This window comes from Marmota monax, unplaced genomic scaffold (genome assembly GCF_021218885.2).
Source record: "Marmota monax isolate L192 unplaced genomic scaffold, Marmota_monax_Labrador192_F-V1.1 WCK01_AAM20220418_F8-fsc00167, whole genome shotgun sequence".
Lineage (NCBI taxonomy): Eukaryota > Metazoa > Chordata > Mammalia > Rodentia > Sciuridae > Marmota > Marmota monax.
In genome coordinates, this window is record NW_026694116.1 from 2,836,237 (window position 1) to 2,863,840 (window position 27,604).

Genomic DNA, 27,604 nt, shown 5'->3' on the forward strand with positions numbered 1-27,604 from the left:
AAAGGCCCCTCCATCCTCACCCCCACTGGCAGACCACCTCCACAGGCCTCGGCCACTCGGGCCTCCAGCCCACCAGCACCCTGTGAGGCCTGTCAACGCTCTAAGTGAGACAGACCGCCTCGCAGCCCAGGCCGCCCAGGGTGGTGCCAGGGCCTCAGAAACCCTGGCTGCCGGGTCCCTGCTTGCTCAGCCAGGGTCTGGTGCCTCAGGGACAGAGACCCAGCTGAAAGTCCCACCGGGGAGCCTGTGGGGGCCAGTTTCTGCCCCCCCTCAGAGCCCCAGCAAGCCCGGGTGGGGGAAGGGGCTCCACTCTGCCCCAGGGAGACAGGCCAGCCCGAAAGGAAACCCTGCCCAGGGGAACCCAGCAAGCGCAGAGCCGGGCCTCCTCACCCTCACTGAGCCTGTGACAAGGCCCTCACTGTGGCCTTCAGTCTCCCCCCCACCATGGCGCATATTGGGGGAGCCGCAGTGGCTGACCCACAGACACGGGGGTGGACAGGTGACAGGCAGTGTGGGTCCCCACAGCCCTGCCCCAAGACCACAAGAGGGGTGCTATCCACCCACCTTGAGCAGAGGGCCTTGGGGACAAGGATGGAGCAGGACAGGCAGAAGTGGACAGCCTCTTTTCAGGCTCCACCTTGCAGGCCCCAGAACAGCAGGCCAGCCCTCTACAGGGGAAAACCAGAGGTCATGCAGCTCCCACAGGGCCCTGACCTGTCTACCATCAGCTCAGCACCCTCTCTCGCACAGAGGCTGCCACCCCTTCCACTGGTCCCTTGGCAGGATGGCCACTGTCCACTGTCACCACCAGAGCCTCCCATCTCCCTTTAGCCCACCAGGCTCCCAGCCATCCACCCTGGGGCTGGCCAACGGCTGTCCCTGCCCAGGGCCATTACTGGAGTGCTTGGCCTCACCGACATCATCAGCGTGGGCCCCACGAGCATGCCTGGAGGACACGGCCTGGGCCACAGGAGGGGTCTGAGAAGCGGCATCTCCACCGTTTGCTCCTCTCCTGGATCTGAAGACAGCCTCACCGGAGGTGCGCACCATGCGTTTCTGAACAGCCAGGGACTAGGGGGTGTGGGCTGAGGCCATGCACAGCTGGCCTGTCAGGGGCCAGCACCAGGCTGGCGCCCAGGGGGCTAGAGCCAGGAACGAGCTGGCCAGGCAGCAGCACACCCACCCCCTGGGGAGGGACGGCAGCCTCCACACCAGGGAGTCCAGGGGCCCAAGACAAGCAACCTCCAAACCACAGGCAGCCCATGGAACTCACAGCCACAGGTGCCAGGGGCCTTCAAACGTGGCTCCCAGAGCATTTGGCAGCCACCTGGCTCGTCAGAAAAAGGTGACAGTGAAAGGACAATGAAGTACGAGCTCACAGGCATAAGACCCCCCTCTACCCAGACGCAGAAGGCAAGAGAAGTGGGCCAGGAAGCATGGCGCTCGAGCGCCTGCCACCACCCCAGAGCTGGACACCACACGTCCCCAGGGCCTGGCCAGTCGAGGAGCCCACTGATCCCTTGCACAGTGCTGTCCTGCGGCCTAGCTGGACCTCCCAGAGAATCTACAACTGGGAAGAGGCAGGGTGTCAGCAAGAGATGGACAGCAGTGGACGGGGAGGACTGTGAGGCAGACGCCGCAGGCAAGCACCCCTACAAGGGGTCCAGAGATGCCAGGACCACACACGGCTGGAACATGACCTGAGCCATCACGGGAGGCAGGCCACACCACAGGACACTGCAAACTGTAGTCCACCAAGTGGCCACAGTGACCCTCGCAAGTGGGCTGCAACAACCAAAACGCTCCTTCTGAAACACACGGTCACAACACGCACGCACGAGCCGTCCTTCTGGACACCAGACACAACGGGCACACGTTGCCCTTCCCCACACTGCAGAGGACAGAGCAAGGCGTGACCACCTGGGTGTGTCCACATGAAGCCACGTCAGGGGGCAAGCCCACCTAGAAAGGTCTCTGCATCCAGTTTACAGAGGAGGACACCAAAGCCGAGCACGGCAGAGGTCTGCCAGGACCCACGCAGGGGATGAGGGCCCAGGGTGCAGACCCTGTTCCTAGGAATTTGCCGGAGAGATGTGAACCACAACACCACCCCCAAACCTAGGTCCAGGCAGGATCCTTTGCTGCAAGAGGCCAAGGCCTTGGGATACCTCGGGCTCACAGACACAGGTCTGGGGCAAGCCTCTCCACCACCCTGGACCGCCCAAGCAAGGGGGCAGGAACACACCCAGAGCAGGCTCCCTGGCCACCAGCACACCAGCACTGGCCCAGGACAAGCATGCAGGGCAAGGCCCATAGGTCGCTCCTGTGCTGGCCTGGCACACGCAGGAGAGGCTGTGAAGGCACTTAGAGGCAGGTGGCCCCAGTCAAGGACAGCGCAGTGCCCAGGCGTCCCCGACACTCTCCTATTTCCTGTTTCAGTTCCCAAGTGAAGCAGCTCCCAGACATTGCCCACAGCCCCCGCTGGAGTCCACAGCGTCCACTCGGTGCTGAGGGAAGCAAGCTGAACATTGACACACTGCAAGGGGAATTTTTAAAGGCCTGGGAAAATGAGATGGTCCTCGTTCACAAGCTGGCTGGCCACATCTGGGTCCCCCCCCCCCGAGCCTCCCTCAGAAAAGACACTCCATACCTCTGTGCCTCGGTTTCCCCTAGAACATGGGCACAGAAGAGGGCCCTCCAGGCCACCTGTGTGAAGGTGCATGAATACCCCACGTGGGCCTGGCACACACACACGCTTTTGACCTTGTACAAAAGATTGGGAAAAGGCCAGGAGCCCCTGTGTCCTGGACCAGCACCATGGCTTTGGCGAGCGCAGACCCCAGACCCGCCTCCTGCAGAGGGGCTTCCCAATAGCACCAGCCTGCCCTACCAGCCTCCCAGCCAGACAGCAGCCAGGCAGAGGCCCCAGGCAAGCCAGACACGGGCTGGCCACCCCTGGACAGCTGCAGGTGGCCCGGCCTCTGTCTGCTCCCTCCTCTCAGGGAGTCCCGGCATCAGGCCTGGGAGAATGAGCCAGGGCCACGGCAGCCTTCCCACGGGCCCACCCCACCACTCGCCCAGCCTGTGTCCTCACCTGTGATGTGGGAGAGGGTGAGGCATCAGGTCTGTGAGGAGCCTGAGGTGAGCAGGGCCACTCTCCCACCCTCCCAGGGACCAGAGCCCAGGTCAGTCTTCCAGAACGTTCTGGTCTGAGGAAGGGGCACTCTGGCCCAGACACTCAGGGTTCATCAGAGGGCCCAGGGCTCCTGGCCGGAGACTCCGGCAGATGCAGGCCGGCTTTGGTTTGCTCTGTGTGGGGAGCTGACGGGCAGCCTGAGGCGGGGACGAGAGGGAACACAGCAAGGCCCCTCTCCGGCTGGGCTGAGCATCAGCAGCCGTGACCGGACAGAAGGCACACTCCGAGAGGGTCCCTGAGCCCAGCCCCACACCCGCCAGACTCCCTTCGCCTGCAGGCCCCAGGCCCTCCCGACTCCTCGGCCGCCCTGCCTTGACTCCCACACCCAGCAGGCAAGACCCTCCCAAGCCCTCAACTCCCAGTGCCCACCAACTCCACCCTCACCTGCCAGCCACCTGCGGTCCCCTGTGCGCCAGGCCAGGCCCCCTCCTGAGAGAGAGGCGAGAAGGTGCAGCCTCGTGGCCAGAGCAGGAGAGAGGTCCCACCACAGGGGTGGCCCCACCGGCCCCTGGCCCCCGGACTGGGGGCGCCACAGCCCCAGGCGGTGCAGCATGGCATCTGGGTCAGAGAGGAGCTGGGGCCGTGACAGCAGGCAGCCGGCCTCTGTGAGGTGACCAGGCACACGCCTGGAGCAAGTGGTGCTAGTGCTGGTGGCCTGCGACCCAGTTCCCCTTTCCCAGAGCCCGCCTGGCCACCACCCTCACTCAGACACCTGGGACCACACGCATCCCCCAATGGCTGAAACCAAGAGCTTCTTGGAAGAGGACAGGCCTGGCCTCATTTCCTCAATCTGAGGCACGCTGCCGCAGCCTGCACATGGTGCAGATGGACCCCGGGCCGGCCTGACAGGCAGACCTGGGTTCCAGTCTGGCTCCCCTCAGCCGGCTGTGAGCAGGTCCCACAGCATGGCTGGCCTGCTCCCACCAGCCGCAGGTGCAGCAAGGGGCCCACTGCCAGTGGGCAGGAGCGTTCCACAACCCAGTCGTGATGTGTCTGTCCTTGTCCTGGCCTAGGTGGCAGCAGTGGGGAAGCCCAGGCAGCTCTCACTGAGGCCCACACCATGCTCTGCCCGATCCCCTGCAAGCGGCACTCCTAGCAGTAGGCAGAGCACGCACTGGCATCTAGGTCCTGGGAGGAAGTCCTTAGGAGGGGCCAAGGCCAGCCCAGGGACAGGTGGGAGTAGAGCAGAGACACTGGGGGACAGAGCCCACAGCTGAAGAGGCTGGGCAGCACAGGACACCGCGGGCCTCTGGGCATGCTAGCAAGGGTGCTGCCTCTGCCTGGAGGGGATCTAGGAAGCCTGGGAGTGAGGAGGCCTCCCTCCAGCCACACAGGCTCATCTTCCAAGGAGCTGGATGCCTTCGTGGTCCAGCGACCAATGACCAAGGCCTGGGCCCATGGCGGAAGCAAAGCAGGGGACACAGCATATAGCCTCCAACCCCGTCTGCCCCCAGCATGCCAGAGGCTCCTTGATCCCTGTCCCTAGGAGGTCCGAGGCCATGCAGGGCACTTCCTGCCTGTCCGCTGGCACTGGGGACAGGCTGCTGAGATGTCACCAGAGCTGGAGGGGAACTAGAAGTCTCCCATGGTAGCACCCCCACATCTCACACCCATTCTAAAACCCTCCCACTGGTAGCTCCAGAGAGGGAGGACAGGCTGTCCTGGACATGGACGGCGCTGCCTGGCTTGAGCATGTGCAAGCCCCGCTGGCCACCACAGCCAAGATGCCAGCACTGACTGGCAGGCAGGATGCAGCCCGGCTCCCCGACTCTTACAGAAAGGACCAGAGTAGCCTCAGCCCAGCCTGGCAGCCAACAGCAGCCCCGCTGGGCCCCTGCGCACGCCCTCGCCACACTGCCCCCAGCATGCCCTGCACTCGGCCACACAGCTACTCGAACCACTCCAGAAACCTCAGCCCCACAGTCCACGCTCTGCCACATGCTGGGCTTGCATCCACCACAGCCCCCAAGCCCACTCTGCAGCACAGGGCACCCACGTCCCAAGACGCTTCCCTCTCACCCTGGGCCCAGCACATGGAGCAGGTGCCGGGATGTCCATCCAGGGTGGGCTGGAGGACGGCGAGGGAGGTCCCTGGGCTACCTATACAGTGGAGGACGTCCAAGATCTGGCTCTCGGGTAGGAAAAGAGGCATTTCTCGTGCTCGTATCTGGGGGTTATGTGCACGTTATTTTCACATAGTGACACAACTCCTGAAACCTGACTTCAGCAAGACCCTGGCCAGACCATCCCCCGGCTACTGCTGCACCCCTGTCTGCTGGCTTCCCCATTGCTCTTTCAACATGACAGCTCCCTGCTCATCTGATTCGTGTCCAGGACCACACCTGGACGAGCTCACAGATGGATGAGGGCAGGAAGTCCCGCCTGGATCCACAATCATAGCCGGCCCACCTCATCCTCGTCCGGGCCCATCAAAGGCTTTATTCCCAAGAGGGAAGCCATGCAAACTCAGCTGTGGTGGGTGGCTCACCATGATCCCCAGATCCTCCCAGCCACCCGAGGGCCTGGCCAGAGCAGGTTAGGTGGAGGTGGATGGTCCTGCAGGACACTCTTGGCCAGCATATCAGCACATAAGTCCATATGCACCCAAGTCTCAGTGCTGGGAAACTGTAACTCTTCCGTCTTGGTGGTCGGGGAGATGGAGGTGCTCAATACCCCCTCCCACTGCCCCACAAGCTTGGCCTCAGCCCTCCAGGTGATGGGGGTCCGTGACTGTGGGACTACCGCTCAGAGCCAGCAGACTCTCCTCCTGCCTCAACTGGGCCCAGTGCTGGGTCCTGGGCATGTCCCAATCTGCATCAGGCTCCTGCAGATCCCCAAAATGACCCCTCCTAGCCTCATCCAGCCCTGATAGGGATGGTCGCGGATGAGAAGCCCCACCCTGGATTCCACAGGGTGAGTCCAGCTGACAGCTGTGTGGCCTTAGATGGGGCTCTAGGGCAATAAAGCCTGGTCACTCAACCCCTGCAAGGTCCACCTGTGGGTGCTGACACCTGGGAAAGCCTCTGGCAGGCCCCACACTCAGACGAATCCACCTCGTGTGCGTCCCGCCTCTGTGCACATACACAAACCACGTCTGCGTGGATCACATGTGGCCTGAGACCCAGGCCACACAGGCCTGCACCTGGCCCAGCCCCTGCCAGACCCTTCAGCCAGGGTTCACCAGCCAGCCCTACCTGGAGCAGGCCCAGCCCAAAGCACCCTCACCCCTGCCTAGCACCAAGCCATGCCCAATGAGCGAGCACGGGGCAGAACTGTGAACAACCTGCTCGGCGGCCCCTGGGCAGGTGGGGCAGCAGCAAGCGGACCAGCCTAGACCAGCTCCTGGCCATCTCTGCCCAGCACAGCAGCACCACCACACTGGAATCTCAAAGTCAGTCATGGAGAAGTGCCAAAAAATGCCTGTGTCAGCGCCCACCCAGCCTCAGCCCAATGCCACACCCCCCGCACGCCATGGTACCAGCTTCCCCATCCACAACTAGAGTGACGAGGCCTGGAAGTCCCATCGCTCTCCTCTCACAGCCCATGGATCCCACAGACCTACAGTTCCCATGAAGCACAGGGGCCTGTCTGGCCCGTTCTCTGCCTCTAGTAGGCCTGGTCAGTCCAGCAAATCCAACATGGCAGCTTGGAAGCCACCCGGGTATGGGCCTTGCTTCTTGTGTCTGCAGGCCTGTCTTTTCTATCCCACCAGCTGTCCTGGGCCTGACCAGCACCCAAGACGTGCCCCTAGGAAGCACCACCTGCCCTGCCCCAGGCCCCACTGGCCTCTCAGGCTTCACCCTTCCAGCCAAGGTGCTGGAGGCCAAGCCTGGGCCCTGGCCAGAGCCCTCTGCACTCAGTCAAGAGCAAACACACATACACCACCCAAATCTCAGCTTCCCCCTTCCCCCGCACAGCCAAGTGAGCGAGCAGTGGGCAGGGGAGAGGGGCGAGGGGCAGAGGCCACCTGGGCTGAACCAGGCCTTGCAGCCACACCTTGGCTCACATCCTAGTAGGGAGTGTGTGCACAAGAGTGGGGAAGGTCTCCACAGAGACCAGGGGGCCATGCACAGGCCCGGCTAGCCAACCAAAGCCCCGGGCCAGGGAGAGGGTGAGGAAGAGTGCTGGGGAGGGCTTTGTGACCACCCAAGAGCCTCTAGCGGAAGGCGCTTCCCAGTAGCAAGCCTGCCTCTGGTGTCCCCCTCCGGCTGAGCAGCCCCACCCAGGGGCTGCATGGGCTTCCCCCAGGGGGCCCATGCCAGGAGGCACCGCTCCTGAGCACCTACCAAGTGGGGCCTGGGACAGACTGGGCACTTCTGCCCACAGAAGACCCAGGGTCAGGGCTAACTTGCAGCAGAGCTGCTGCTCAGAGCCCTGCCCAGGCAGCTGGAGGACACAGGTGGAGTGGGGGAACCCCCACCCCGCTCACCAAGGCTCTCCAGCCAGCACTCCTTCCCCGGGGGCTCTGTGCCACAGCAGTGGCACATCGGCTGTGGCACCTAGCCCTGACCAGTCTCTACGGTGCGTGAGTCCCTGTCAGCCCCAGGTCTGGCCCTGGGCCTGCAGGTTCACCCCGCCTGGGTCGAGCCCCAGGGACACCTCCTCTGAGAGGCCTTCCCTGCCCACTAGACAGCAGAAGACCTGGAGGGGCTCCAGTGCCCACAGACCCTTCAGCCACCAGTGCCGGTACACCCTGCTTCCCATGACCACCCAGCCCCACAGCCTGACCTGGCCAATGCAGGCCCCTGTTCAACTCCTGCCAAGCTGTGGGCAGCCAGCAAGCCTCTGCACGTCAGCCTGCAGCGAGGCCTGCCACCCCCATTCCCGGGATCCACATGACTCACGGGCCTGGCACGCCACCTCCGGCCAGCACTGAGGGCGGCCGCCTGAGCCCTCACCTGCCTGGGCTTGATGCCGGCAGACAGTGGCAGAGCATGGGCCAGGCTTGGCCCAGCGGGCAGCAAGACGGGCCATGGGAACCTGGTCCTGACACCCTGGGGCCAGCCAGGCCCTGCACCACAGAGGGGTCATGCTCAGGCCGGGGGCCCGGGACACTGTGAGGCTGGTGTCCTGACCCTGAATCTCCAACAGCCTTTGAGAGTCCTACAGCCGCTCCACCCCAAAGGGAGAGCTGCCCAGGGGCTCCACAGGAACCCCTAGAGCCAGGCCCTGGATCTGCTGCCCCTCCCATCAGCCCACAAGAAGGCCGAGCTTCACCTGGGAGTCCAGGAGGCCTCTGTCCCTCACAGGCTACAGCAGCAGCGACTCAGTCAGAGCTCCACATCTGCTCGGCCAGGGCTGAGGTCTCTCAACCGTAACCAGGTCCTGTCCACCTCCCAGGAACAAGGGACACCAGGAGTAAGGGCAAGGCCTGGCAGCTTCTGGGGGGACAGCCACACCTGGAGTCACAGTCCAAAGTGGCCTCTTATACAGAACACACACAAAACAAAGTCTCAGCCAAGGACAAGGACAGCGGCCCCACCCCGCTCTCCTGGCACCCCCTGTGGCCAGCCGGAGGCCGGAGGCACCTCAGCTCCCAGAACCAGGGGGAGCACTTTGGAGCCCATCGTCCACAGATGCCCAGTCTCCCCCACAGAACCCAGGCCTCGGGCCACTGGGGCAGACCTGGACATCCCCAGCTCATGTCCTATGGGGCTGCTCCTCAAACTTCCCAGTCATAGTTCCTCCTGACCCTGGGCCCTGGACCCATGGACAGCATGGAAGCCATCCAAGATGCCAGGAGTGCCTCGCCCCTGTACAGGGCATGCTCTGGGCAGCCTGCCCCCCCCCCTCCCATGGCCAGTCACTGCCTATAGCCCTCCTTCATCCACCCACAGGTGCACAAAGCACCTGTCCCCTCACACACCATCACTGCCCAGAGGCGGCAGGAACCGTGGGGGGCAGGTAGGCCTGATTCTCTAGGAGGGCGTGGCAAGCCACAGAGGGTGGGGACAGTCCTCACCCAGCACCTGCGAGGGAAGGGTCTGAAGGAGAAGTCAAGTGCCAGGAGAAACACACCAGGCGAGGACAAGCAGGTCCAACGGGGAACAGCATGACGTCAGTTCTGCTGTGCAGAGGTGGGGCAGGGAGGGGCAGCAAGGCTGGAGGAGCCAGGCAGGCCCCCGCCCAGTGACTGGAGCTCCCAGGAGGGCAGGTGAGAAACTGGACAGAGCCAGGGCTGCCGACAGCCACAGACACAGCAGGGGAGTCAAGTCCCCACCAGGGACAGAGCACAGCCTCTCTTCCGGGCACGGAAGGAGCGGAACGATCTGAGTCCAGGAAACAAAACAAAGTCTCAGCCAAGGACAAGGACAGCGGCCCCACCCCCGCTCTCCTGGCACCCCCTGTGGCCAGCCGGAGGCCGGAGGCACCTCAGCTCCCAGAACCAGGGGGAGCACTTTGGAGCCCATCGTCCCACAGATGCCCAGTCTCCCCCACAGAGCCCAGTTCCAGCTGCCCAGGGGAGTGGCCAGGCCTGGCCAGCACAGTGCAGGGTCAAACTCCCATCACCTCCATGTCACTCTGAGACTTCAACAGAGTCTGGGGCCCAGGGTCCTAAGACTGGCAAGGGTGACCTCAGATCTGTGTCAGGACTGCTCCTTGGGCATGGAGGCCAGTCCCTTGGGAACAGGGACAGGGCCTATCTCTGGGGACCCTGAAGCCTGACCCTGAGCAAATAAAACAGCCATTCTCCACACTTCCCCCAAGGCTGCCTCTTGTCCTCTCCTTCTTCCAGACAGAGGGCCGCAACTGCCTCCCTCAAGTGGCAAGAGCTAACGGCCTGAAGGGGGGACAGGGTCCCATGCACAGCACCCGCGGCCAGCCTGGCTCCCCAACGCCAGCCCAGCCAATGAGAACATGGCTCTCCCGAGGGACAGCTCCAGCCCACAGTGCACCCTGGGACCCCAGAGCCCACCTGCCCTGCTGCCCCCCCAGCCTTGCCCACAGCCCAGTGCCAGCTTCCGACTGGGCCTGCTCCTGATCCCATCACCGTCTGTGCAACCCTGGTCACCTCCCAAGGCCGGGCCCTCTGTGGCTGTCACTCCAGGACAGCACCAGGGACAGGCCCAGGGTCAGCCGACTCAGCTGATGGAGAGGGGAGCCCTGGCTCACCTCCAGCAGGGCCTTGCCTGGGATCCCCTGGCTGACTCTCACATCAGCACACAGGCAGGGGAGAGGGAGGGGTCAGACACCACCATGACCACCCCACATCCACAGAAGAATCAGGGCTTCCTCACTCCCCAAGACCCCCACACAGGGAGGAGAAGGCTCTCATGCACTCGGGAGCCTCTAAGGCCTGAGGCTGACCCTGAGCATGCTCCACCCTCAACGAGGGGACCACAACCAGGAACAGCACCTACTGAGAGAGGACCCATCACACACGGGCCCTCGGGCCCATGGCCAGCAGCAGCAGCCTCACAGGTGAACCAGCTGGGCACTACCATGACCACAGAAGGGAGCAGGTCAGGGGGAGCCAATGCCTCTGGCAGGTGAGGCCAGGACCAGCCACGGAGAACATGCCCCGCTGGCTCCACTCACATGAGGGCCAAGAGCTGACCACAGGGAATGCTCCAGTAACAAGAGGTGGGGAAGTTGTTCTGAGGGTGGACGGGGACAGGTGAGAGCCTCTGGGAGCCAGTGGGAGGTCCCAGATCCATTCCACAAGACGTCACCCTGCCGCACAGAAAGACCTGTGCACGCGTCACCCAGTCACCCCCACGGCACAGCCACGTTCCCAGCCACCAGAGGCCTCTCAGCACTCCTGCTCCATCTGAGGGGCCCTGGAGAGAGCACAGGTGCCCACCAAGGTCTCCACTCTGCTGTTGGCATGGGCCATACCCCAAGCCTGCGCCTCGGTCAGCAGGTGAGGACGTGTCATCAGCGTGACACAGGCGGGCGGGCAGCTCAGTCCCATGGATGCCCCTGTGACCCCAGTGCTGGCTGGAAGCAGTAACTCCTCATGCACTCCAGATCCCCCAGAAACAAGAGCAGGCTCCTGACACTCAGGAAGCTACCTTGGCTGCTCGGCTCAAAAGCAGGGAGGCCGGGGCTCTGTCCCCCATTGGGTTCCAAACACCCGGCCTCCAGAGGCTAGGCAAGACTCCACAGGGTCCCTGCTCCCTAGTGCCAGCCCCTCACTAGCCCAAGACTGCTGGCCATAGGAGGACCTGGCTCATGGGCCAGGCCTAGAATAGGGAAGGTGCCCAGTGGGAGGGCATGGGGCCAGGACACAAGCCCAGCTGGATCCCGCAGCGCCCAGCCGTCAGGCCAGCCTGCCAGCGTGCTCAACAAGGAAGTAGACGTGCCCTCACCCACCCAGAAACCCAGCGCCCTCACCCCGGGATGCACAGCCAGCAGGTCCCTGCTGCTACCTCCCCGATGCTGCACCTCTCACTGGTCTCAGCTGCAAGGGGCCAGGGTCCATTCCCCACACTTGGGCATCTCCAGATGACAAAAGGCACCTGCCCAGTGCCCCATCTTCCACCTGCAAATGCAGCAGGGCGGGGGCCAGCGCTGGACCCTCAGACGCAGCAGACCCCGCCCTGCGACCTCACAACATGAACCTCACTCGGCTCTTTCAAAATGCTACAAGCACTGCCTTCTTTGTCCAGAGGAATGAGAGGCTCAGAGACAAGCGCACCCTGCCCAAGGCCACCAGCTGGTCAGTGGCAGGTCAGATCATGAGCCCAAGGCTGCCTGGGCACAAGGTGCAAGGGGAGGGTGTACAGGGAGCAGCCGACGGGGAGATACAGGGGACGGGGAGAAGAGATACCAAAGGAGGGGGAGGCTGGGCAGGCGGAGGCGGGAGATGCCCGGGAGGTCCAGGGAGCTGTGGAAGGGCAACAGCAGAGCCAGGCCAGGCCAGCCACCCCTGGCTAGCAGGGCAGCAGTGGGGCTGAGGTCAGGGCACTGGCAGCAGCCCTGCTCCCAGAGATGGTGAGGACACAGACAGGAGGGTGCAGCCCAGGACATGGGCACACACAGCACAGCCCCTGGGCAGGCACCGGCCTCCTGTGGGCGTCCCAACACAAGACAGGGCCCGCAGGGCCAGCAGGCTGGGGCAGCACAGCCCAGGCAGAGGCTGCCTGCCCGCTGCTCACTTGGGACCCCAAGTCTCCGAGACCCCCTGGTTCTCTTCTCCAGCAGCAGGAGTGGTTTGGGGACCCCGCACTTCCTCCAATACCAGTGGCAGGGGGCTGGTCCTACCACAGACCCCAATTTTGATAGAAACCCCAAATCTGAGTTCCACTTTTGCTTTAAACACGAGCGGGTACCAATAAACGCTGTTGTCTCACTGCACAAGGAGGAAAGGCCAGGTCAGCGGTGAGCACCAGCAGCACTATGCAGGGTGGGTGGACACAGGTCGGGGTCTCCCCAGCGTCTGTGACAGAGCTGTGGTTTGATGCCGTGGAAGGTGTAGGACTCTTCTAGATCTCATCCTGCCCCAAAGTCCCTCAGACCCCTCCCAATCTGAGCTGGCAGCCCCCCAGCCCTGTGCCCACCCGCTGGGCACCCCAGGCCCACCTCCATGTCCTCACTGGGAAAGGAGCCCACTGACCCAGCACTGCTCATCCCCCAACTCTAGCCAGGCCCCCTATCCCAGCAGTCTCTGGCAGGCCCTGAGATGAACAGCGTTTGTTCTGGGCTTGGGCCAGGACTGCCTGGGACCCTCTGCTGCCCCGTGGGTCAAGTTTCCCAGCGTACCCTGGGGCAGCCGGCTCCAGAGATCCTGAAGGAGTGGAGGACCACTGGGGACCCTGCCTTCCCCTGAGGCTCGCCCGTCTCCCATGCTCGGGGGCCACTTGGCTCTGGAGGCAGCCGGGCAACAGGCCAAGCCTGTTCCTCACCAGCGCTCCCCACAGGCACCTGCCCCTGGCCCTGCCCACTCCCCGCCCAGCCTGGGTCATTCCAGGAATGGCCAGGTTCCTGCCCCTAGCCTTGAACATACTGTTCCCTGGGCCTGAAACTCGGCCGCCTCCTGGCTGGCTCCCACCTGTCTCCCTGACCCACACCCCTCCAGGAAGCCACGCGGGCCTCACCTCCTCCTTCCACTCCTGCAGGCACAGCCCACCGGCTCACCCAAGGCCACCAAGGCCTGTGGGCTCCTGAGGGAGCGAGGCCCCGGTTGGCTCTCCGTGGCAGGCAGGTCATCTGGGCTTGGCCCAGAGAAGGTGTCCAATACAGACGTGCTGACCAGCAGGACGGGGAGGGGTGGAGAGCTAGGACAGTGAGCACGGGCTGCAGAATACGCCAGGAGGCTGCGTGGCACCCCACCGAGTAGGCACGCATTCTAGGAGACACGGGCGGGCGGTGCCCCAAGGCACTGACCCTAGGCAGGCTGCACCGCCTCTTGCCTCTCGGAGCCCTGGTTTCCTCTTCTGCAAAGAGCTGTCAGCTAAGGAGGAAGTGGCTGGAAACCGAGGTCTGGACTCCCGTGCTTCCTAGACCACCGCCTGCCCACCTCCTGCAAAGCTGCTCCCCTCTGGGCTGCTGGGCGCCACCCCAGCTCTGCACCCACCTCGAGGCCTGTGGGGCCTGCTCTGCTCTCCTGGTGGGGAGGGGAGGGGGGAATGGGGGACAGACACCCCCAGGGCTTCAGCCAGAGCCTGCAGCAGGCTGCGCAGGACCTCCAGGCTCACCCAGCCCCACAGGAGGGTGGCCTGAGATTCACTCCCTCCGGGCCAGCAAGGGGTCAGTGCCACTCCCACAGACAGCCAGGCACCACCCGCACTGTGGAAGTGGACACGAGACCGCAAGGCTGGCCTCTGCTCGCCCAGGCCCACACGTGGTGATACTGACTGCTGGCCCCGGCTCCACAGGCGCCACAGGCAGCAACCTGGGTTCCAGTCCCAGCCACACTGCAGGGCTGCAGGCTGAGCCATGATCCAGCCCCACTGCGTCTGAGGGTCCTGTCCTCAGAAAGGGGACAATGTCCTTGACTACGGTTCCAGGAGGCTGTGAGGACTGAGAGCCCATGTACATGTACGGTGGCCTGCACACACACTCAGCACTCACAAATTGGACATCAGCCCCGCTCCCTCCCTGCCCCGGGGGCCAGCAGGCAGATAAGCAAGGCCCTGCCAGGACACCATCCAGAGTTGGACAGAAAGACAGCATTCTCCGGAGCTCCCAGAGCCACCCTGCGGAGACGCAGCAGGAAGGAGGGCTTCCTGGGGGCGGCCCACTCACCCCAGCCACGCACAGCAGGCTCCCACAGCAAGAGGGTGGGCAGCACACAGACGCAGGAGCCCAGCACCATGGGCAAGGAGAGCAGGTCCAGAGCCCGCCCACCACCTCTTGGCCCAGGACCCCAGCAAGAGCTGTCAGCTCCCTGGGCTGCAGTGTCCACACCTGGAGGGTGGCCAGGAAGCCTTGGAACCCTCAGGGCTGCGGGGACACAGTAGGCTGAGGGAGCCCACCCATCCGCCAGAGGCAGGCAGGCACCAGCCGTGGTTCCTGGCACACAGCTGCCACTCAGGCACCGAGAGCCCCTTAGTGGCCACTGTCTTCCCACTGCTGTCTCTCCTCTCCCCAGCCCTGACCACCACAGCCTCCCCCTTACCAGATAGCATGCTCCCGACACCCCTCCTCACAGCCCCGGCCCTGTGGCCACCACACTGTGTGCCCAGACCAGGCCCACTGCCCTCTCTGGGCGCCTGCTTCCTCCTCTGTAAGCGACTGGCCTCCAGGGCCCCTCCCAGCTGACAAGGGACGGATGCCACAGCCCGGCCAGGCTTGGCCTCAGGTTCCCAGAACCCCAGGGTCCCACCCAGCAGAGTCCCAGCAGCACCTTGGCTGGAGGGTGTTCCTGAGTCCTCTGGGCCAGATTCCAGCAGGTCCACCACTAGCTCTGTATCCCGGCCAGATCCGGCAGCTTCCATGGGCTACTGGGCTAGGGCCACACAGCTCGGGTGGCACAGCGGGACCCACTAGGGTGCATACACGAGCCCCACCCCACATTCTGATGTGCAGGATCCCAGAAAGCAGGGCCTGTGCAGGGTCCCTCCCCAGGACACAGTTCCCCTGCCCACCAGCCATGTGCCCCCAGGGTCACTGGCCTCTCTGGAGCCTCTGCAACTTCCTCTAAACACCAAACACAGCAGCCTCTGTGCTGTGAGCTGACAGGGAGGGTCCCAGGGTTCTTTGTGAGTGGCAGTCTGGACCGTGGAGATGATGGATGCGCCCTGCAAACACCTGGCCACCTCTGCCCTCACAGGGTGGTTCCGGGCACCAGACCCCTCCAGCCAAAGGAAGAGGGACACCACTGGCTGCTGCCTGAGACGTCCACATCCCACCATCGCCCGCACCCGGTCGGCACTGCAAGGGCCCTCCCAGCCCTGCCCTGGCCACACTGGCCAGCGGGGCACCCTCTTCAGACAGCTCTGCCTCTAGGCCCCTCGCTCCTTCCTGCTCAAAGTCACAAGCTCTGAGTTCCAACCCCACCCTCACTCCTGGCCAAACCTCGTGCCCCCTCCGTAAAGGGAAGTGCCGAGGATCATGTGGGCCCACCATCACGTCACCCTGCCCTGGCGTCAGGACCTCCGCCAGTGCCCCTACGGGGTGGGGGGTGGGCAGCCCCCCTGCCGTCGCAGCCAGGGAAACGAGGCCCAGGCACCCCACGAGGGAGGCCAGGCCAGGCCTGGCACCCAGACGCCTGACGCCCAGTCCTGTGACGGGCTGGCAGGGCGTTGGGAAACGCTGCACCTATTTCGACACCACCGCCGCGTCAGACGGGTTTCAACACGCTGCGACGCCCAGGAAGGACCAGGGCCACCCGGCCCCACCACGCACCCTCCACATGAAGGAAGACAGGCCGGCACAGCACTCGCAGGAAGGCCACTCCAAAGCCTGCTCGCCAGGCCTGACACCTAGCTGTGGGCCCAGTGACCCGACGCCTGCTCCCAGTGCCAGCGCAGCTCTCAGATGTGGGGGGAGATGCCCTGCCCACCTGCCCCCGGCTCAGGGGAGACCACACTGCAGAAAGAGCTAGCGTCCTGGGAGCCTGGGCCTCCTGGGACACCACAGGAGGTGTTCGGCTCGTGGCTCCCAACCTAGCTGCCCGGAGCAGCCCTGAGCCACAGCCAGGGAGCCTCCACTGCGCAGGCCCGGGGCACGCAGCCACCCTGCTCACAGGCAGGACTGCCCACGCACGGCAGCCCACAGGACTTCAGCAAATTCTACATAAAAATAGTAGCCCAACTGCCTCTCCAGGGCAGCCCTGGCATCAGGGGCTCACAGCAGCCCCACCAGATAATGAGGAAAACTGATGCCCAGCAAGGCCAAGGGACCCTTCCCAGGCCACACTGGGAGGAGCAGGGTAGTGAGGACTCCACCTGGCCCCCCATCCCAGGTCCCCCACCCAGCAGGAAGAAGCCCCCTGGACACAGGGTGTGAGGGGGAGGTGGGATCGACTCTGGGTCTACATCCTTGCTGGGGTGCTCTCCACCATGTGTCCCTGGGCATGGGGCCATCTGCCTGCCAGCTCAGGACCCCACCACTCAGCTGACCTCAGCACCAGCAGGCCCCCCCATCCCCACCTTCAGCTCAAGAAACTGAGGCAGGTCCCCTGCCCAGAACTGACCCCTTCCCAGGCCTCTTCCACAGGCCCGCCAGCTGCAGCTGTACTCGGGCAATGTCCCTCAGGTGGACCAGCTTAGAAGTGGCAGCCCCTCCCTGCTGACCACCCGTCTCCTGGGATGACAGCAGCACCCACTTTGTTGGCAGTGTTGTCCCCACAGTGAGGGCACCCTATGCCACTGTGCCCATGCTGCTGCCAGCCCAGGCTCTCGGGGTCTGTGCTCAGCCGTGTAAAGCACCCCTGGGGGAAGCTCCGCCCGCCCCCGGCTTGCCCAGGTGCCCACCACACAGTGGGCTCCAGGCAAGCACTTCTGTCCAGGAGTCCCCAGCCACCACCACGCCAACCAGGCGCAGATGACTCTCCGACAGCTTGGGAGTGACCAGGCAGGATGGCCGAGGGGTCACCTGCAATCAGCTCTGAGCCCTAAAGGCTGCAGCACAAAGGCACAGACTCCCCAAAGCAGGAGGCGGCTGCAAGCCCTCCGTCAAGTGTGGACCTGGGGACCCAGCAGGGTCCAGAGAAGGCCTGTCCTTGTCCAGTGGAGGTGATGCCCCAGCCTGGCCCCAGGAGGGAAGGGACTTCCCTAAGGTCACTCAGTCAGCAAGGGACACAGCAGAAGGGGGGCTGCACCTGGAACCCTGGCCCATGATATCTAACCCAGGGCCATGAGGCTGGAGGGGACAGAGGGGCTGGGGCTATGGGAGGCTCACAGGGACCAGGTAGCTAGGCCCAAGGGCCCTCACAGGATGGGGACCACCACCTCGTACATAGCACAGACACACACAGTCCACATGCCTGATTCCTTGCTCTGCCTCTCTAGAACTTTCTGCGGCCCAACTCGCACCCAGCAGGGGTCATCACCTTTACTGCACTGTCGGGGCCATCTGGCCTAGGCGGGAACTTCCACCAAAGCATAGGGACAGGCAGAGTGGAGCACCCAATCTTCCCAGAAGGAGACCTCAGGCCACAGAACTGGCACCTCCTCATGGGGACATGAGGCAAGAGAAAGTGTCCATCAGGGAACGAGTAGGGCCATCTTCCCTCACTGGGCAGAGGCCTCTCCAGGGATGTTAGGTGGCATGACACCCAGCAACTCCAGACAAGCAATGGAGTGATAATTGGGACTGTGGTCCCCTTCCCCACTGGGAAGGCCTTTCCCCTCCCCTGCAGAAGGCAGAAATCATTCCCAGAGTGGCTCAGGGGACCCCATGGCCCCACCCATTGCAGCCAAGCTCCCTGGGGAGCCCCAGCTGGCAGCCCCCACTTTGCACCCTGGCACCTCCATGCAGGGCAGCTGTGCTGGGCTGGTAACAAGCTGCAGACGGTGCAGAAGGGGGGCTGCACCTGGAACCCCGGCCCATGATGTCCAAACTGGGACCATGAGGCTGGAGGGGACAGAGGGTCCTCCCCCCAGGGTCTGCAGCAAGGCAGGGCCTCAGCCCAGTGGAGCTCTGGGAACCACTGGCTTGGTGAGCAGCTGTGCAGGGTCAGCACAAAACCACTGCCAAGTCGTGCCAGGAGACAGGTCAGGCAGGCTGGAGTAGGTCCGGCACCCAGAGAAGGCATAAGGGGCTGCCAGGCACCCGGGCACTGCCCCCCAGTGCTTCCACCCAAGGGAGAGCTCAGGTGCAGAGGAGGTCTCCGTGCCTCTTGGAGTGCACCAGTGTCCAGCCCAACCAGGTGCAGGGGCAGGTCAAGGCCTGAGAGATAGCATACTGCACAGCCCAGGAGGAGAGGTCACTAGCCCTCCTGATGCTATCTCCAAGGGGCTGGTTCCAGGACAGCTCAGTTTCCACACCTGTAACACAGGATCGTGATACTGCAGAACATAAACAGGCTTCTGGTGGGTCAGGACTCTGTGGGGACATTTAGCGCCCACGCTGCTCTGAAGACCAAGTCAAATCACAAATGTGGGACAGCAGGTGGGCAGAGGGGAAGCAGTGATGGCCAAAATCAGACAGGGCAGGGAATGACTGACAGTGACACAGGGCTTATTTTGGGGACTGATGGAAATGATCCCAAATCCCAAGACTGGTACCAGCTCATGAATACAGTAAAAATCACCGAATTCACCTAACAGCCAACATTATGGTATGTGACTCGTATCTAACCAATCTGCCAATCAAAGAATGAGCCTCGTGCTGGGGAAAGGCTGAGATGCCCACTAGGGACCTGAGGTGCCCGCTGGAAGGCAGACCTGTGAAACGCCAATGCCCCCCCCGCGGGAACGGGGGAGGGGGGGACTGGGATGCAGCCTGCTGCTGCCCTCCCACCACGGGCACCCGGTGAGACCCCGGCTTCTGCACAGCGTTCAGACTCCGTCCGTGGGCGCCTGGAACTTGCGGGTGGCTGTGAGCTGTCTGGGGGCTTCCACTTGGCCAACCATGGCAGATGGGAAAGGAAGGCCTTCTGCGGACAGCTCCTGGGACCCTCCCCACCAACACCACAGCTCGGCTCCGGGCTCTGCTCCTGGAAGCAGGAAGTTCAGGCTGTGGAGATGGTTCCTCCAGCTCCACCCGCTCGGCACCAGGAGGCCCAGGCGCTTCCTCCCTCCCAGCCCCCTCCAGGCCCTGCCAGGCTGGCCCTGCCTGCCTGCTCCTCCTGGGGATGGGCCCAGGGCAGGGGCTGCCGGTGGTGCTGGGGAGGGGGCCCCTTCTGCTCCTGCCAGGAGCCCACCTCGGGCCACTGTGCCACTGGCACTGATGTAATGACAGAATAAGTTCCAGATGTGCTCGGGAGACGGGAGCAGCCAGCACCCTGCTGAGGAAGCTAGGAAGGCAGATCACGTGCAATTCCTGAGCCCCTGCCAAGCCTGCTGGACCAGGAGCGGGTGGCCGCGCAGCAGCAGAGGAAGAGGCTCCTCCTGGGCTTGCAGGAGACCACCCAGTGGTGCCGGGTAGAGAAGCCCTCCCTGAGTCGCACAGCCAACAAGCCTGGACAGAGCCTGGAGCCCCCGCCCAGCTTCTCTTCTGTCCCCAGAGACAGAGCTCTCCCAGGTTGTCACCGAGGCACTGTGGGCTGGCCTGAGAGATGCCAGTAAAATGCCAGCCCCTGGCCCCAAAAGGAGGGGCGTGTTGTGTAGGTGGCTCCTAGACAGCACATGCAACCCGACAGCCCAGAGACAACCCAGGCTCACTCCACCTGACCCCTGACCTGCTGCTGCTGGGGAGCCATACCCTGCAGCCAGCCCCAGCACCGCTGGGCTTCTCTGTCTGCCCACCAAATAAGCCCCCCAGCCCAGGACCCCTCCCCAACGGCAGGCAGACCCGCGGAGGGGTGCGCGTGGAGGGCTCCCTCCGGCCCTCACATCTCCCTTTCCACGCGGTTCCCTACCAGATGACCCACCACTTCACTGCCCGGTCGCTGGGAGCTGGCCCTGGCCAGTTATACACCCCACCATCCTGACCCAAGCCCACTAAGGGACAAGCTGGGACCCCAGCCAATAAACAGGAGCAACTGGACTTGGGACAGACCTATTTCCAGTCCCTCTACCCAGCACAGCCCCAGCCCCATCCAGCCCACAAGGGCTAAGGCCAGCAGGAAGAGTAGCAGGCCCACCGCAGGGTCCACGGTCCACAAGGAGACATGTGGGCAAACCACGGGTGAGCCTTCCCCTGGACATGTCCTGGGCTCCTTCCCTGGCGCAGCTGACTTGTGGACCCACCCAGTCCAGGCAGAGTGGGCACACTCCCCGGGCATGCCGAGTCCCGGCAGCACCCGCTCAGCTCACCCACCTGGGCACCTGTTTCCCCCCCTCCCATGGACACACCTGGTGGGGTGAGCGGCTGCCGTCCAGGTGGGGGTGGGGGTGTGGCCCTGAGCCTCACTCTCAACTACAGCGCAGGAGCAGTGGGCAGATTTGGCGGGGGGTACCAGAGGAGCTGTCCGGCGGCCAGGTGTGCGGTAGCCCAGAGCACAACCAGAGGCCACAAGCCCAACCACCACCTCCCACCAACATGGGCACCCAGTTACAGTCCCACCCAGAATTCAGTCTTTGCCATGGGAAATGCGTCCTGAACACAGGGGTCCTGCTTCTCCCTTGCAGGGTGACCCTGGACAAGGCACAGCCCTCTCCAGCCCACTTCCACAAACCCAAGAGGGAGGGATGTGACATCGTGGTCTATAACACTCACGGTCAGGGCCATGGCTAGGCCCCGGCCCACCAGCCAATGCTGGGAACCCAGCGGGGACAACAAAGGCAGGGCTGCACCCAGCCCCACAGAGGGTCTCCCGCTGCCGCACACTTGCCAACCCTGCCCCTGCCTGGCCAGGCCAGCCTGGATGGGCCACCTCCCCTAAAACCACACCCCAGCAGGTCTGCAGGGCCAGGCTAGCCAGGCCAGTCACAGTGAAAACCTGTGCTCAGTCCTTGGTGTGGGCAGGACACGGGCACAGGTGGCTGTCCTGGTGCTGCCAGGATCCCCGAGGCTTTGCCACGTGCCACACTGGGCCCTCCTGGAGGACAGTGTCGCCGGCCAGCCCCAGCACACACTGCCCTGCAGAAGAGGGCGGGGAACCCCACAGCACAGGCTCACGCGGGTCTACGGGGCCACCAGGGCTGTTCTCAGACGGCACCACGAGGTTCAAAATTAGCTGATTCAGTGGACACCAGGTCGCCTCTCCCCTCACACAAGGAAGGAACCAGGGAAGCAGGGGGTACTCCTGACCCCAATAGCCCTGTCACCCACCAGGCCAAGAGGGGACAGAGCGTGATGAGGTCTCCACCACCCACTGGCCTGTGGCCACTTCCTGGGTCACACCCATCACCAGGGACACGGTGGCTCCCGGAAGAGTCCCCGTCCCACAGGAAGAGCAGGACCAGACAGATGCGCCACACCCCCTTAGAGCTGACCTGCGGCCCTCACCTGACTGCTGCTGCTTTTCCCTCCTGCGGAGTCTTACTGTGCGGCCCAGACTGTCCTTGAACTCACGTTCCCTGGCCCAGGCTCCCAAGCAGCTGGGACACACCCAGCTTTCCCAAGCTCCTGCCTGGAAGACAGGGTGAGAGAAAGGGGCTCGAGCTCTGCAGAGCCTCCCCAGCCCCAAGTAACCACAGAGGATTTGCCAGAATGGATCTCAGAGGCCAGCATGGAGCCCAGCACAGAGCCCAGGACCCCTGCTGAGAGGGGGTACCCCTCCTCCTCTGAGCCACCAGCCTGGCCTAGCCACCCTGTGTTCTCCCTGGCACAAGCTGGCCACAGAAAGTGGAGGTGGGAGGGCCAGGCTCCAGAGTGGACCCTGGGCTGGCCTCCGGCAGGACCCTGCGTCTCCCCCGCTAGGACCACAGTGTGTGCCCCAGGCCTTTGAAGCAGGGTAGGACCTGAGTGGCTCCAGGGCTCAGCTCTGTGCCTGGTGCAGTGCTGACATTGGGATGGGGGACCCAGCCCCCAGGGCAGGTGCTGCGCCATGGAGCACCCAGGTACTCACCTCACAAGTCCCACAAGCCCTGGCTGGGCGGCTCCAGCCCTCCCAGAGGCCACAGAGTGGGCTCAGGGGCGACCAACCTCAAACAGACCACCGAAAGCATGGGGCCTGGGGCACAAGGGGAGATGGGCAGGTGAGCTCTAAGGGCCCCCGCCACCTGAGCGGTGACACGTGGGGTGGGCAAGCAGCCAGGGGAGGGACAGTCGGGAGCAGAGGCCAGCCTGCAAAGGCTGACGGCAGCTGAGAGCTGCCCCCGTGCTGCCCCTTGGGGGCAGGGGCTGCTCCAGGAGTCAGAGGAGCCACAAAAGGGCACCCACAGGGCCCGAGACAAGCACACCCTCGTGGGCCCTCCCCGCCCGACCTGCACAGGCCGCAGGTGGGCTGAGGGCACTGCAGGCTGCCCAGACAGCCCGGACGGCGGCTGAAGGCTGGGAGGCCAAAGCCACGGCCCTCCAGCCTGGCTGCAGCCCAGCCCAGGGGCCAGCCTGTAAGGCAAGCCGAAAGGGTGCCGGGGACAAGGGGCCACATGGACATCTGGGCCCTGTGGGCATGGCAGGGGACAAAGTACTGCTGTCCCGTTCTACAGGCAAGAGGAATCTCTTCCTCGGGTCAGATCCAAAGGAAACCCAAGGCACCCACTCTGGGTCCTTGGAACTTTCCCTCTGCCTGGTACTTGGGCAGGCAGTGAGCCACCTGGAAGCGCAGCCTGCTCCCAAACAAGGGACATCGGAGCCCCTCCAATCCTAAACAGCGCCACTTGGCCCGTTCAGCAACGAGACACATCACAGCAGGAATGAGCTCCTCACCCATGGATCCCGAGACCAGCATGTTCACGCTCAGGTCCCATGAAGCCTGCATTTAGTCTCAGGGGGCCTCGGTGCCTGGCCCCACATGCACCTCACCTTCCTGCCTCCAATGTCACTGTCCCTGTCCAAGCCACCAGGATACTCACCAGGGTGGGCCCCCGAGAGAGCAGCATCAGCACAGAAGGAGAAGGGCAGGCCCTCCAGCTGCCCACCCATGTGAGATGTGTGTCGTCCCCCCCCCCCCCCCCCCCCCGCGTACACCGGGGCAGACCCAGAGCCAGCAAGAGGACAGCCGACTGTCCTGCACAGAGGCCTCAGTTCACCATTTGAGACATGAGAGCTTTAGGAAAAAATCTCCAAGTTCCTGTCTGGATGCACCACAGGACCTGGAGAAGGTTCCAGAATGGGTCAGTTGGTGAGTGAATTAGCGAAATGCTCAGCCTTCACCTAGTAAGTCAGTCGGCGGGGCACGTGGGAAAGCCCAAACTGAGGGCAAAGGAGGATCGCCCACCAGAGAAACTCCCGAGCAGGGTGAGAGGCAGGGCCTGCCCATCTGGAGCAGCCACCAGCCAGGTAGGCAGGGGACGCTGTCCCAGAGGGAGGCCCCACTGAAGCCCCCTTCCTCCCGGCTTGCCAAACTACTCAGGGGCTCCCAGGCCCTGGGCAGGGGAAAGGTGGGTTCATCCAGGGCTTGGGGTCACCAGGGTCCCCATCCTACACCAGCACACTGGCAGGCCTCAGTGGGCTCTGCCTGCCTGACGGATAAACACCCGCCCGGGGCCCACCCCAGCCTCAGCCAGCGTCCACCCTCCAGCCCAGGTGGCCTCCTGAGGCCTTGGCCTGCCTGGGGGCACCCCCCTCAGGAGATTCCAGTCAGACTGCTTTCTCAACGGCCCCAGGGAAGGCCCCATAGCCAGAGAGCCCCAAACCTAGGCAGAGCAGTTGGGGCCTCACGGTCCAGGAGTACACCTGTTTCAAAGGACCTTCAACTGTGATGAATGGTCACAGCAGGGCACTGGATGAGGGGCCTGGCCCAGCGGGGTCTGATACAGTGGGGTCTGGCCCCTCTTCTGTAATAGCAACCCTACAGAAGGGGAAACAAAGGCTCCGGGAGGGGACAGCCTTGCCTGAAGCCACAGACCAGGCACCTGGAGCGGGAACTGGAGCCCAGGACTCCCACTATCTGGAAGGCAGTGCAATCCTGTGACCAGCAAGGTGGGAACCAGGAAGGAACTACAGCTTCCTGCCCACTCTGCCCACCCCAGCATCTGAAGCCAGGTCACCTGCTCCAGGACCACAGCCTCACTCTGTCAGACACCTAGCCCAGCGCTCCAGGCCCCAGCAAGACTACCCAGGGCAGCTGGCAGCTCCAAGGTCCTGGCTGGGGCCCTGGGCTATCCCAGGCAAGATGGTATAAAAGCAGGGGCCTCAGATAAGGACCTGGGCTCCCAGGCCTGTGCCTCCTCAGTCCCACAGAACCAAGGCACAGCCAGGGTGCCTACCTCTGCCAGGACTGGGCCATCTGCCTGAGAAGCACATGGACCCACAGTGAGGTGGCCACCCGGATTCCCTGACCAGCCCTATAGCCCCAGCCCGGGGACCCCAGGCAGCTCCAGGGCATCTGCTGGCTCCCAGTGGGGTGAGGAAAGCCAGGCCTGCCCAGAGCCACTGGTTTGTCTAGTACAAAGGGATGAGGGGCAAGGCACACAGGGAAATGGGTAGGGGGCCTGGGCCAGTGCCAAGGACCTTCACGTGGGGCTCTCCCAGGGCAGGATAGGGTCTGCAAGAGCCCACAGCCACCCCATCAGGCCCCCCGGCTCATTCTGCACTCCAGAGCCCAGGCAGGCCCAATGTTCTGGGGTTTCACTATTTATTCAGCAATGAGTGAGGGTCTTTCTCTACCCACCCAGGAAAACACAACCCAGGCCCACTAGTTTAGGAGAGTGGCTGGCTGCCTTCTCCTGGGTCTCCCCAGCCCAGCACCCTCCCCCTCTAGACAGACAAGACTGTGTCTGGCGCCCCATGAAGGCCACGCCGGAGGAGCACCAGGGGTAGGGGAGCTGGGGAGCCCTGGGGAGGCAGGCGCTGCAGACAGGGGCACGCAAGAAGGGGAAGGGAAGGTGCCCATGGCCGGCACACTACGGCCAGACCAGGCGTACTCCAGAGCATCAGAGTCGCCGTGAGTGGCAGGCCGTGAGAGCTGGCACCTCAGGACGCCAGCCAGGAAGTCCTGCCCTGCCTCAGTTTCCCTACCTACACCATGACAGCAGTGGCCCTGTCCCCACAGACCGCCTCGCCCACCAGGTTCCACACAGAGCAGCTAGCTCTACTGCCCTCCACCCTACTCCTGGCTACACCTGGGCCCCTCTCCTCCTAAGTTCCTTGTACCCCGCCCCAACATGGCAGCTACCCAGGAACACTCAATAAATGTTCGCTGGACTCTGCTGACCTTCCCCGCCATGGGCAGGGACATGGGGCTTAATGAAAACCTCCTGGCCAATTCCCACGGGGCTCCACCTGCTCCTCTCCTTCTCCAGGCTCTGGGGCACACTGGGACCCCAGCCCTTCCCCAGAGCCCGTGACAGCAAATCCAGGACCTGGGGCCCTCTGCCCATGGCCTTTACAGCCCACCCTAATGGCCTCTCACTCTCACGCACACGGGCCCGCCAGCATTCCCAAGGCCGCCACCCCCTGCCTGGCACTGCTGACACTCGGGGACCAGAGGGGAGGGCCTGGGCAGCGCTGCCCTGTCAGAACAGCACCCAAACAGTAGCCTGGGAGCAGGGGCCAGCGCCTGGAGAACTCGGGAACGGGACCTTGTCGGCTCCAAGAAGAGCCCTCCTGGCTCCCCAGCACCCCCCCCCCACCGCGAGCCCAGGCCCCGCAGGGCCTCCGAGGGCTGCCACCTCAGCTCGACTGCCCCACCCAGGCCAAGGAGGCCTTCTGCCCACACCCTGTGTCGCCCTCACCCACCGACAGCCTCAGAGTGGCCAGCGGCAGCCCAACTGGCCTGGTGCCCAGCTCACGGCCGTCAGGATGCTAAGCAGGTAGAACTGGCCACTTCAGCTCTGACCAGCAGAGGGGCTCACACCTGGCTCCGTCCTGGCGTGCCGTCACAGCCCCGGTAGAACTGGCCTCCGGCCTCACACCCTCGGTGCCTCAGGTGGGCAGGCCGTCAGTGCCTGTCTGAAAACACCCGGGTGTCACCTCACTCCACCTGCACTGAGACCCAAGACACCAGCTGGCTCTCTGCCCTCCACCCCACTCCTGGCTGCACCTGGGCCCCTCTCCACCTAAGTGGACCTGCACCTCCGGTGTTCCACAGGGTGCCATGGGCAGGTGGGCACCCCCAGGCAGCTCCCCACCTCCTCTCTTCTCGGGGTATGCCACAAATCACCCCACAGTCTCATCCCAGGACAGGGCAGGTCGAAGGCTGTCAGAGCAAGCAGAGAAGAGCCAGGGCCACACCAGTTTTCTAAGAACAGAGCTCTGCCCCAGGGGCCCTTTCTGCTGTTCTGGTGTAGGATCCTGAAGGAAGGTTCTGGCTACCAGCACCCACTTCCAGCCAGGTAGGGAGGCTGATTCCTACAGAAGAGCCACCCTTTCTGCTCGGGACTGCCTATATACTGACCCCTTGGCCTGAGACTCTGGCCTCCACCCTGACAGCCCCCACCGACAGTCCTCCATGGGGTGTGGTGTGGACGGTCCTTGTAGACCACTGAGGTCCCTGATTGGTCAGCCACAGGAGGGGCCCGTGACCCAGCCCTGCGCCCCCTTTCCCAGGAGCCTGCGAGGCGCTGGGGCGGCAGGCAGAGGCTGCCCAGCTGCTGGCTCGCCGGGCAGTGAACTCTGGCCAGGTTTCTGCTCCTGGTTCTGGAAGGGCTCTCGGTCCCTCCGGGCAGGAACCAAACCTGTCCAACCGCCCCTGACGCTGCAGTGCCTGGCGACTATCTGCTCATCGCGTTTCTCAACCGCATGGAGCAGCAGGCAATTGCGACAGGCGTGCAGACAGATAAGGAGCGGTGTGGGCTGGGTGGGCTTGGGGGCGTGGCCGGGCTTTGTTTTGCTTTGCTTCACTTTGCTTTGTTTCCGCCCGGGCTGAGCTCCTGCCTCCCCAGCCCTGCTCAGGGGCCTCGGAGCTTCCTGGGGGTGCTGCGCTGCGCTGGGAAGGAGGCAGGGTGAGAAGGCCCAGGCAGGCCTCCTATCAGAGCATCTGGGTGGTGGCTGAGCAGGCCCCAGGCAGGGTGAGGCCAGCAGGGCGGAGGCCCACACCTGGGAAAGCCACACTCTCCCAGCCCTAGGAGGGCATGGTGCCACCAGCAGGCCAAGGACGAGAAGCCCATCCCCTCTGAACACTGCCCAGGGATGTCTAATTCAAGAGCCCCTTACATGGGTGGGATCCCATAGAGACCTGCATACAGTAGGCACTCACTGAAAGGGGCCATCACAAGGGGGCCTGGGTGCACACAGCTTTGGGCAAGGTGCCAGCTCCCCCCAGCCTCCTGTGTCAGCAGGCAGAGCCCCCCACAGCTGCACACCTCTGCACACAGAAGGGGCTCAAGCAACGCAGGCCCGCCCCTCGGCCTGGCCAGCACTCAC

General features: G+C 63.9%; 1 protein-coding gene across 1 annotated transcript in view; it reads right to left on the bottom strand.

Moving 5' to 3' along the window:
- Window positions 1-27,604, bottom strand: part of Rxra (retinoid X receptor alpha) — a 93,179-nt gene that overhangs the window by 37,870 nt on the left and 27,705 nt on the right. The window lies entirely within an intron of this gene.